Below are 10,374 nucleotides of genomic sequence, written 5' to 3'. Positions count from 1 at the left end.
TCGAAGGGAACTATCATAGTTGATGGTGACAGGAAAATTGCTCGTGAATGTGAAGAAGGGGACGCAACTTATGCTGACTCAGCCTGTGCAGCAGAGGAGTAGAAGTTTTACACATCTAATGTTGACCCGGCTGACATGACCCCCCTGAAGAAACCCACCACGAGTCTGACCCCCACTCAAGTTTAAGTCGGCTGAAGACACGAAACAGGTTGACTTCACCCCTGGCGACTCATCCCAACAGTTCACTATTGGGAGTAGCATGGATCCCAAATAGGAAAGCGCGCTCATCAAGTTCATCCATGAGAATCGGGATATCTTTGCATGGAAACCTTCTGACATGCCTGGTGTGCCGAGAGATTTCATTGAGAACCACCTTAATATTGATCCTAAGATGAAACCAGTCCAACAATACCTCCATCTTTTTAACGAGGAGAGACGCAAGCCTATCAGGGAATAAGTAGCCCGGCTCCTAGTTGCCGGGTTCATCGTGGAAGTATTCCATCCTGAGTAGCTGACTAATCCAGTGCTTGTTCTGAAGAAAAATGACACTTGGCGTATGTGTGTTGATTACATAGATCTTAACAAGCTTGTCCCGAAGACCCGTTTGCCCTCCCCCACATTGATCAGATCATCGATTGCACAGTTGGGTGTGAGAGTTTATGTTTCCTGGATGTTTACTCCAGCTATCATCAGATCAAGATGGTTGCTGAGGACCAGGGGAAGACGGACTTTATCACACCTTTTGGGGCTTTTTGCCATGTCTCCATGCCGTTTGGACGTAAAAGCGCGGGAGCTAACATTACAAAAAAAGAAACTTCTGTGATGATACATGTTTGTCACAGTAGGTCACGTTTTCTGCCATGCATGCACATCCATGACAATTTTATGATAGAATCAAGATGGTCATACTTGTGCTGTCGTAGAAGTGTTCCATGACATTACCAAAATTATCATCACGGAAGTGTCAACATCCATGACGATAAATCGCGCGTAATAGAAGCGCTTTCATCAAGGGTGATCGACACGTGGCATCCACTGTAACGGGTCGCCATTACGCTATCTGGTCCGGTTTTGGATTCGATAACCTATTAACAGCCTGGACCAATGCAGATTTTCCATGTGTAAAATTGTCATTGACCGGAGGAAACACGTGTTGGCTCACCGTTGGGGCAGATGTCATCCATTCATTGGACAGGAGGCGCCTATGATACGTCGACACGTGGCACGGCCCAACAAGGCCCATATAGGTTAAAAAGGCTGGCCCAGTCAAAGGTCTATAGTACTTACTCAGGTACTAGTGGGCCAGCCCAATAACGGCCTATTAAATAAGGCCCATTTACGGCCCGAAGCCAGATCTAGCCGATTAATTGTTCTCCCAATATTTGGTCCCAATTACGGCCCAGTGACTTTCGGCCTGTTAGAGGCCCGATGTAGACATGGGCCCATTTCAACCCGATGTGTCTTTTGGCCTGGGAATGGCCCGTGCTGCCCATGGGCCATATATGGTCCGATGCTACATCCGGTCCACTAATGGCTTGTGATAAAGGTGGCAACAGTTCAGCCCAATGTGACATTGGGTCTATTAAAGGCCTGTTGTATAATTTGGCCCGTTGATGCATGTACTAAGCTTTCGGCCTCTTAAAGGCCCATGATATCAGTGGGCCAACTCAGGCCCGAAATATGTTTCAGCCTGGTAACGGCCAGTCATATAACTGGGCCTAAAAAGGCTCGGTCTACCTTTCAGCCTGCTGAAGCCCGCCGACGACTAGTGAAAATTGAGGCCCAACATGAATTTCAGCCTGCTAAAGGCCCATGGTTTCTTCTGGGCCTTACTGGCCACCAAAATATTCATCCTATTAATGGTCCAACACTACATGGGCCAAACTAAGCGTACGGTCCACAAAAGGCCCAACTAAATGTAGCGACCCGACCTCAAACGGTCAAGTCTCTGTGTTCAATGTCATCCCTAGATCGATAATGCCGACACACACAGTACTCGAAGGATTTATAACAGAGTAGCAATCACACACTTATTACAACGAATGACTCAAAAGAGAACTTATTACAATAAATATGGCTTAAGGCCATCTAAAAACGATAACAGCCGAAGGCTTGGAAGAAAAAGTGAGTCCATCAACTCCAACGGCATAGCTAAGTGCATGACAAACGACCTAACGCATCTTACTCCTCGTCTGAAGAGTCTGCAACATGATACGTTGCATCCCGAAAATGGGTCAGCACATGGAATATGCTGGCATAGTAACATAGTAGAGCATTGAACAGGTAAAGGCTATCACTACAGGCATATTTGGCTGGTGGAGGCTCTATGGTTATAATGTTTTGCAAAAAGCAATTTTTCCCTACAACAAAGGAATATATTTTATTTAACTATCATAGTAGTTGAAACATTGAGAATGGTACCCCATCTCAATCCCAGTTAAAAGTAATTATCATCCCAACAAATTAATTTAGAGTGATGAGATCCATATGATAATCCAAGAACCAGATACTCAAGTTGTCCATAACCGGGGACACGGCTAACCATGATTAGTTTGTACACTCTGCAGAGGTTTGCGCACTTTTCCCCACAAGACTCGATCTCCTCCGTTGGATTTCTCGCACTACATGGTGTATGAGAAATGGATGACCGAGACACAGTTTTTCAGAAGCATTAACTCTAACCCCGGGTAGACCGTACCAACCTACATCCCCTACATCTGCTAGCCTACCACTTGAAGAGGTCATGCAACTTACTCCACTATGCTAGAGCCCATAATAGCTTGTGGCTGCACACGGAAGTTTCTAGCATGAATAATCTTATGATCCCTTTGAGCCTGGGTGGTGGACCATAGGAGCATCACACGGTATAACCCCGGGATCTCCTAGGACAACACTGGTATAATCCCAAGTGCCTTAAACCAACAATCCACCCAGATGTGTATTAAAGTTGCCACCTTAAGTTGAACCATTGATTAACAAACTCACATCTGTCATGGATACTGTCAAACCCAAACCACGTCTACGAGCATAGCATAGTGATATAAGCACAACGTAGAAGTAACTCCCAAGGGCTTGATAAAGAAATAGGTAATAGGTTCTAACTCATCAACTACTTCCCAATACCCACATGTTAATCACATCCCAATCATGCAGTGTTTGAGGATTGTAACTAATGCGTAAAAACTGGGTATGAAAGAGTATGATCAATGTGTTACTTGCCTTGCTGACGATCCGAAAAACCTAGTGACTCGTAGTAGCACGCTTCGCACTCCGGGTGTTCTATCGCAAACAAACAATACCATACATAAGCAATCAAGCAAAAATGCATGGGTAAAACTCAAATAAGAAGGTCTAACTAGAAAGTTCAACTGAAGAACTCCGGTTTGCAAAAATAATCAAATCAAATGGAGCAACGAAACTCAAACTGCGAAAGAAACAAGATCCAATTACTAATCTATACTAAAGTCAAATTTTACAGTACCAAAATCTTGTTCAAGTTCGTTAAACAGGAAGAGGGCTTCGAGGCGAAGAACTAGGCGTTTGTTTCACCTGATTTGGATAAACGAGCCAAAAGATATACTAGATCGAAGATTGGGGTAGAAATCGCAATCGAAAATAATCGCGAAAACCCTAGAAAAAGAAAAACTAATGAACAGGCTAACGAACGAACATTCGCTGTCTGCGGCTAACGGATGAACGGTGTTCGTTAAAAAGAACGGACGGACGAACATCCGTTAAATAAATGAACCGACGGAAAACCGATCTAATAAATTAAACTGGAAACTAAAAAGAAACCGGATCTAGATCTAGGGTTTACCGAAATAAACCGACGAAAAAAACGGCGGCGGCGGCTAACTCCGGCAGCTTGCACGGCAGCGCGGCGAGGCGGCGGCCGCGCTCTAGGGCGGCGGCGACGCTAGGGTTCGGGAGGCGCGGGCGGGCTGGCGGCTCGGGGAGGGCTGCGGGGGCGGCTTAGGCGCCTTATAAAGGGGGCCGGCCTGGGGAGTCTCGGCCGGTTATGGCCCGTAGGTCGGTTTGACTTTTTTTAAATAAGTCCTGATGCATAAAACAAATGAAAGAAATACTAAATGGACTCCAAAAATCCTGAAACAAATTTTCACGCTCCTCTAATAATAATGCGGACAATGTGAACATTTACTTGGGACTCTAATGCAATTTTGAAAAACGCATATTTTTCCGAATTCAAATAAATCGCAATAAAATCCAAATAAAATCTATTATTTGATTTTAGTATTTTTCGTCCAATATTTCATTTATTTTTGAGAAGTCATATTATCTCCTCTCATATATTTTTAATATGAAATATTTTTGGAGAGAAAAAATATTAAAACCAAATGATCCTTGCCTCAATATTTGATAGAAATTCAAATATGAAAACGGTGAAATCCCAACTCTCTCCGTGGGTCCTTGAGTTGCTTAGAATCTCGAGGATCACAACACGAAAATGAAACAAAAATATGATATGCATGAATGACCTATGTATAACATTCCAAATTGAAAATTTGGGATGTCACAAACCTACCCCCCTTAAGATGAATCTCGTCCTCGAGATTCAGGTTGGCTAGGAAATAAGTGTGGGTGGTCCTTGCGTAGATCATCTTCTCTTTCCCAGGTGGCTTCCTCCTCGGTATGGTTGCCCCACTGAACTTTGCAAAACTTGATAACCTTGCTGCGAGTAACTCGGCTAGCAAACTCGAGAATCTTGACAGGTTTCTCCTCATATGTCAAATCACTATCCAACTGAATTGCTTCTAGGGGCACTGTATCTCTCAGAGGAATATCGGCCATCTCTGCATGGCACTTCTTCAACTGGGAAACGTGAAACACATCATGAAATCGTGAAAGTCCTTCGGTTAACTCCAACTTGTAAGCAACCTCTCCCATGCGTTCCAAAACACGGTACGGTCCTACAAATCTCAGGGCTAACTTTCCCTTGACTCCAAAACGTTTAACTCCTCACAGAGGTGACACTCGCAGATATGATCTATCTCCGATTTCATAGGCTACCTCCTTGCGTTTCGAGTCTGCGTAACTCTTTTGTCGGGACTGAGCTACCTTCAGTCTATCCCAAATCAGCTTAACCTTCTCTTCATACTCCTTAATCAAATCCAGTACAAACAACTGGCGGTCTCCAACTTCATCCCACATCAACGGTGTCCTGCACCTCCCTCCATACAGGGCTTCAAACGGTGCCATCTTCAAACTGGCCTGGTAGCTGCTGTTGTATGAGAACTCCATGTAGGGCAGGTTGTCATCCCAACTAGATCCATAATCTAGCGCACAAGCTCTCAACATGTCCTCCAGAATCTGATTGACTCTCTCAGTCTGTCCATCTGTCTACGGATGAAAAGTTGTACTGAACTCTAGCCTGGTACCCAAATTCTGGTGCAACTGGTGCCAAAACTTTGAGGTAAACTATGTTCCTCTATCTGATAGGATGGTCCTCGGAACTCCATGCAGACATATGATCCTGGTCATGTATATATTGGCCAATTTTTCACTGGTATAGGTGGTTTTCACTGGAATAAAGTGAGCCACTTTAGTCAGACGATCCACTACTACCCAGATAGAATCATATCCCGATCGGGACCTGGGTAATTTGGTGATAAAACCCATGCCAAGTTTGTCCCACTTCCATTCGGGTATCGGCATAGGCTGCAGTAGTCCTGCTGGCTTCTAATGTTCTGCATTCACTCTCTGACATACGTCACATACGGCTACATACTCGGCAATATCCTTCTTCATTCCGGTCCACCAGAAACGCTCCTTCAAATCCAAATACATCTTAGTGTTTCCAGGGTGTATCGAGTATGGCGAGTCATGGGCTTCCTGAAGTATCAACTTCCTGATATCTGCATTGTTGGGAACATAAACACGGTCGTCAAACCACAAGGTGTCGTGCTTGTCCTCACGAAAACCCTTGGCTTTTCCTTCACTCATATTCTCCTTTATTTCAGCAATTTCTTTGTCATCCTTCTGAGCTTCTCTAATCTTTTCCAACAATGTTGACTGAACTTCCACGGTTGTAACAAAACCTCTAGGAACAATCTTCTGCTAACTCCTTTGGCAAACCTCATGTTACTAGGGTATTGGCATAACTCTTCCGGCTCAAAGCGTCTGCTACGACATTGGCCTTTCCTGGATGATAGTGCAACTTCATATCATAATCCTATATAAGCTCCAACCATCTCCTTTGCCTGAGATTCAACTCCTTCTATGTGAAAATGTACTTCAAACTCTTGTGATCTATGTACACATCACAATGGTTCCCAATAAGAAAATGTCTCCAGGTTTTGAGTGCGTGCACTACGGCTGCTAACTCCAAATCATGCATAGCATAATTTAACTCATGTGGTCGAAGTTGTTGTGAAGCATATGAAACAACTCTCCCGTCTTGCATAAGTACTCCTCCAAGTCCTAAGCATGAGGCGTCGCAATACAGTTGGAAATCCTTGCGTATATCTGGCATAATCAGCACTGGGGTTGTAGTCAAACGTTTCTTCAACTCCTAGAAACTTGCTTCACATTCCTCTGTCCAATGGAACTTGGTGTCCTTCTTCAGCAATGCCATCATGGGCTTCGCAATCTTGGAGAAATTCTCAATAAATCTCCGGTAGTATCCCGCGAGTCCAAGAAAACTGTGGATCTCTCCAACTGAGGTGGGTGCCAACCACTCGGTGACTGACTGAACCTTGGTAGGGTCCATTGCTATACCTTCTCCTGATATAACATGTCTAAGGAATCTAACTTCCTTCAACCAAAACTCACATTTGCTGAACTTGGCATATAACTGATGTTCCCTGAGCTTCTCGAGAACTAAACGCAAATGTCCCTTGTGTTCCTCTTCATTTTTCGAGTATATCAAGATATCATCAATGAACACCACGACAAACTTATCCAAGAACTCCATGAACACCTTGTTCATCATACTCATGAAGTAGGCAGGGGTGTTAGTCAGTCCAGAATGACATAACCGTATACTCATATAACCCGTACCTTGTGGTGAATGTTGTTTTTGTTATATCCTTTTCTCGAATCTTCAGCTGGTGATATCCTGATCGCAAATCAATCTTCGAAAACACTTTAGCTCCTTGCAGCTGGTCAAACAAGTCATTGATCATCAGCAGTGGGTACTTGTTCTTGATCGTCACTTCATTCAATGCGCAATAATCAACAACCATTCTCAATGATCCATCCTTCTTCTCAACCAAGAGCACTGGTTCTCCCCATGGTGATGAACTTTGTCAGATGTAACCTTTCTCCAACAACTCCTTAATCTGCTTCTTGATCTCTTCCAGATCATTTGCGGGCATCTGGTATGGTCTCTTCGATATTGGTCCGGTGCCTGGCATTAGCTCTATCAAAAATTCAATATCTCGGTCTGGCGGCATGCCCGATAACTCCTCTGGAAATACATCGGGGTAATGCTTCACTATCGACACTTCCTCTTGAACAAATCTTGAGAGAGAATTTTCCTGAGTCCTCCTAGGCGCATGCCTAGATACATACTTGATCCTTTTACCCTCTGGGGTGGTGAGTAGAATTGATCTACTAGCACAGTCAATGTTTCCTCCATACTTCGATAACCAATCCATTCCTAGTATCACATCCAATCCTTGTGACTCCAAAATTATTAGGTGTGAGGGGAAAACATGGCTACCAATGGTTAAGGGTATCCGATCACACCATCGGCTGGCCCTAGACTCTACACCGGGTGAGCTCACTAGCAAGGGTGTCCTAAGGGCTAAGGTGGGTAACCTAAACTTGTCCACAAATCCCCTTGAAATGTATGAATGCGGTGCACCAGTATCAAAAAGAACGAGAGCGGTAAATGACTTAACCAAAAACTTACCGATAACCGCATCTGGCTACTCTTCAATCTCCTCCATGTTCACGTGGTTCACTTGTCCCCTGTTGAAAGGGTTGGGATTCTTCCCAGCGCTTCCATTGCCATTTCCATTCTTCAACTCTGGACAATCATTGGCGTAGTGCCCAGTCTTCCCTCACTTGAAACAGGTAACGTGACTTTGATCCTTCTTGGCGGGTGTGGTGGGTTAGAGCGGTTCTGGTTACTGCCTGCTCCATTCCCGTTTCCATTCTTGGGGCCGCTATGGTTATGCGAACTACCTCCATTGTGAGTGTGGCCTCCATGGTTATGGGCCAATCCTCCCGAGTTCGGGGTGAAACGAGGCTTCTGCTAAGCTCCAGAATTGTACTTTCCTTGTCCATACTTCCTCTTGCGGTTCTCAATCTGTTGCTGCTTCCCTTCAATCATAAGAGCCTTTTCTACCAGCTCCTGGTAGTTGTTAAATGTTGCCACCATCAACTGCATGCTCATCTCATCATTAAGCCCTTCCATAAACTTCTCTTGCTTCGCAGCATCTGTGGCCACATCATCAGGGGCATAAAGAGATAGCTTACTAAACTCATGTACGTACTGAGCCACAGTATGATTTCCCTGGCGCAAGTTGCGAAACTCACGCTTCTTCATGCTCATAGCTCCAGTTGAGACATGGGCGGTGCGGAAAGCTTGCTGAAACTGCTCCCAAATAACATTGGCTATGGGAAAAGTGACTATGTAATTCTACCACCATGCGGCTGCTGGTGCATCCAATTGGTGTGCGGCAAAATGCACCTTCTCAGCATCTGTGCAACCGGCAATGGTTAACTCCCTTCCAATCCTACGTAGCCAATCATTGACAACTATGGTCTCGGTGCTACTGGAAAACACCGGTGGCTGAAGCCTCAGAAAACGGGCTAAGTTGTCAATTGGAGGTGCTGGCGGTGGGTTGTTGTTATTGTTATTGTTGTTGCCCTGATTCTGAACTAGTAACTGCATCATTGTATTCTACCGCTGGATCAACTAGGTGAGCTCCAGTGGGAAAACAAATCCAGGGTCACGTCTCGAAGGCATCTGATGGGTTTTAGAGGGGAGAGATTGGAAAAGAATGAGATCTAAGGAGAAAGCACTACCCATATGCACATGAGACAAACACAATCATATCATATCACTCAATCAATCAAGCGAGGGCATACAATCGATCTAACTATCATTACAGTGCTGGGACTATTCTATATACATGGGGAAATACTACTAATCATATGGTGGTCTACTAGAAATTTTGATCGGTGGAAGACTCCATGATATCTGCTCTATCTTCGTCTTCATAATCATCATCACTATCGTCGGGGTCGGAGTCGGTGTCATCGATGATGATGTAGTCTTGAAAATGAATCTCATTGGGTTTGTCGTCTTCTCCTCCTGGCGCGGGTTCTCCCATGAAAACTCCTAGCTTCCTTATCATGTCGTCATTCCTCTCCACAAGTATCATCATTTCCTCTTCATATCCATCGTGTGTAGACTTAAGCTCCTCTTCTAGCTCTGTGATCCTGGTCATCGCCTTCTTCATATCTATCATGCTTGCACACATCTGGTTCTCCTAGCGACGAATATTATGGTTAACTCCTGGATGAATGCTGCAATGGACCTGTCCTTCCTGGTGTTGATCATCTCCCATTGCTCACCTCAGCACCCATATATCTGGTAGATAGTGTCCTTAAGCTCCTTGTGGTAAACTTCGCTGATGCGTCCTATGGTGATGTGGGCTGCCATGCTTTTGCCTAGACTCCATGTTGGTGCGTCAAAGGAAAACTCTATGGGTTTAGTGACTGGTGTGAACGTCCTTCCTGGGATTTTAACTCGAACCAACCAACGCTCCTCTTTAGGTAAAGTGGCGGTGTAGGTCCCGGTGAAGCTTGGTATTCCAATGTTCAGGTACCTAGTGCCTTCCTTCAAGTGTTGTCCAAACAGGGTGTCTTCATCCGGCTGGGTAAACTTGTTCCTTGAGTCTGCCATCCTAAAGAGTAGAAAATGGAGAGGAGTCAGAAATGAGTAGAGAAGAGTGACCTATGGCTCATCTTAGTGGTCGTGTCCTACATTCAGCGTGTGCTCTGATACCATCTTGTAGCGACCCGACCTCAGACGGTCAAGTCTCTGTGTTCAGTGTCATCCCTGGATCGGTAATGATGACACACACAGTACTCGAAGGATTTATAACAGAGTAGCAATCACACACTTATTACATCAAATGTCTCAAAAGAGAAACTTATTACAATAAATATGGCTTAAGGCCATCTAAAAACGATAACAGTGGAAGGCTTGGAAGAAAAAGTGAGTCCATCAACTCCAACGGCATAGCTGAGTGCATGACAAACGACCTACGGCATCTTACTCCTCATTTGAAGAGTCTACAACATGATATGTTGCATCCTAAAAACGGGTCAGCACATGGAATATGCTGGCATAGTAACACAGTAGAGCAATGAACAGGTAAAGTCTATCACTACATGCAT

Source organism: Triticum urartu, chromosome 6 (assembly GCF_003073215.2).
Source record: "Triticum urartu cultivar G1812 chromosome 6, Tu2.1, whole genome shotgun sequence".
NCBI lineage: Eukaryota > Viridiplantae > Streptophyta > Magnoliopsida > Poales > Poaceae > Triticum > Triticum urartu.
This window is presented reverse-complemented; position numbering follows the sequence as displayed.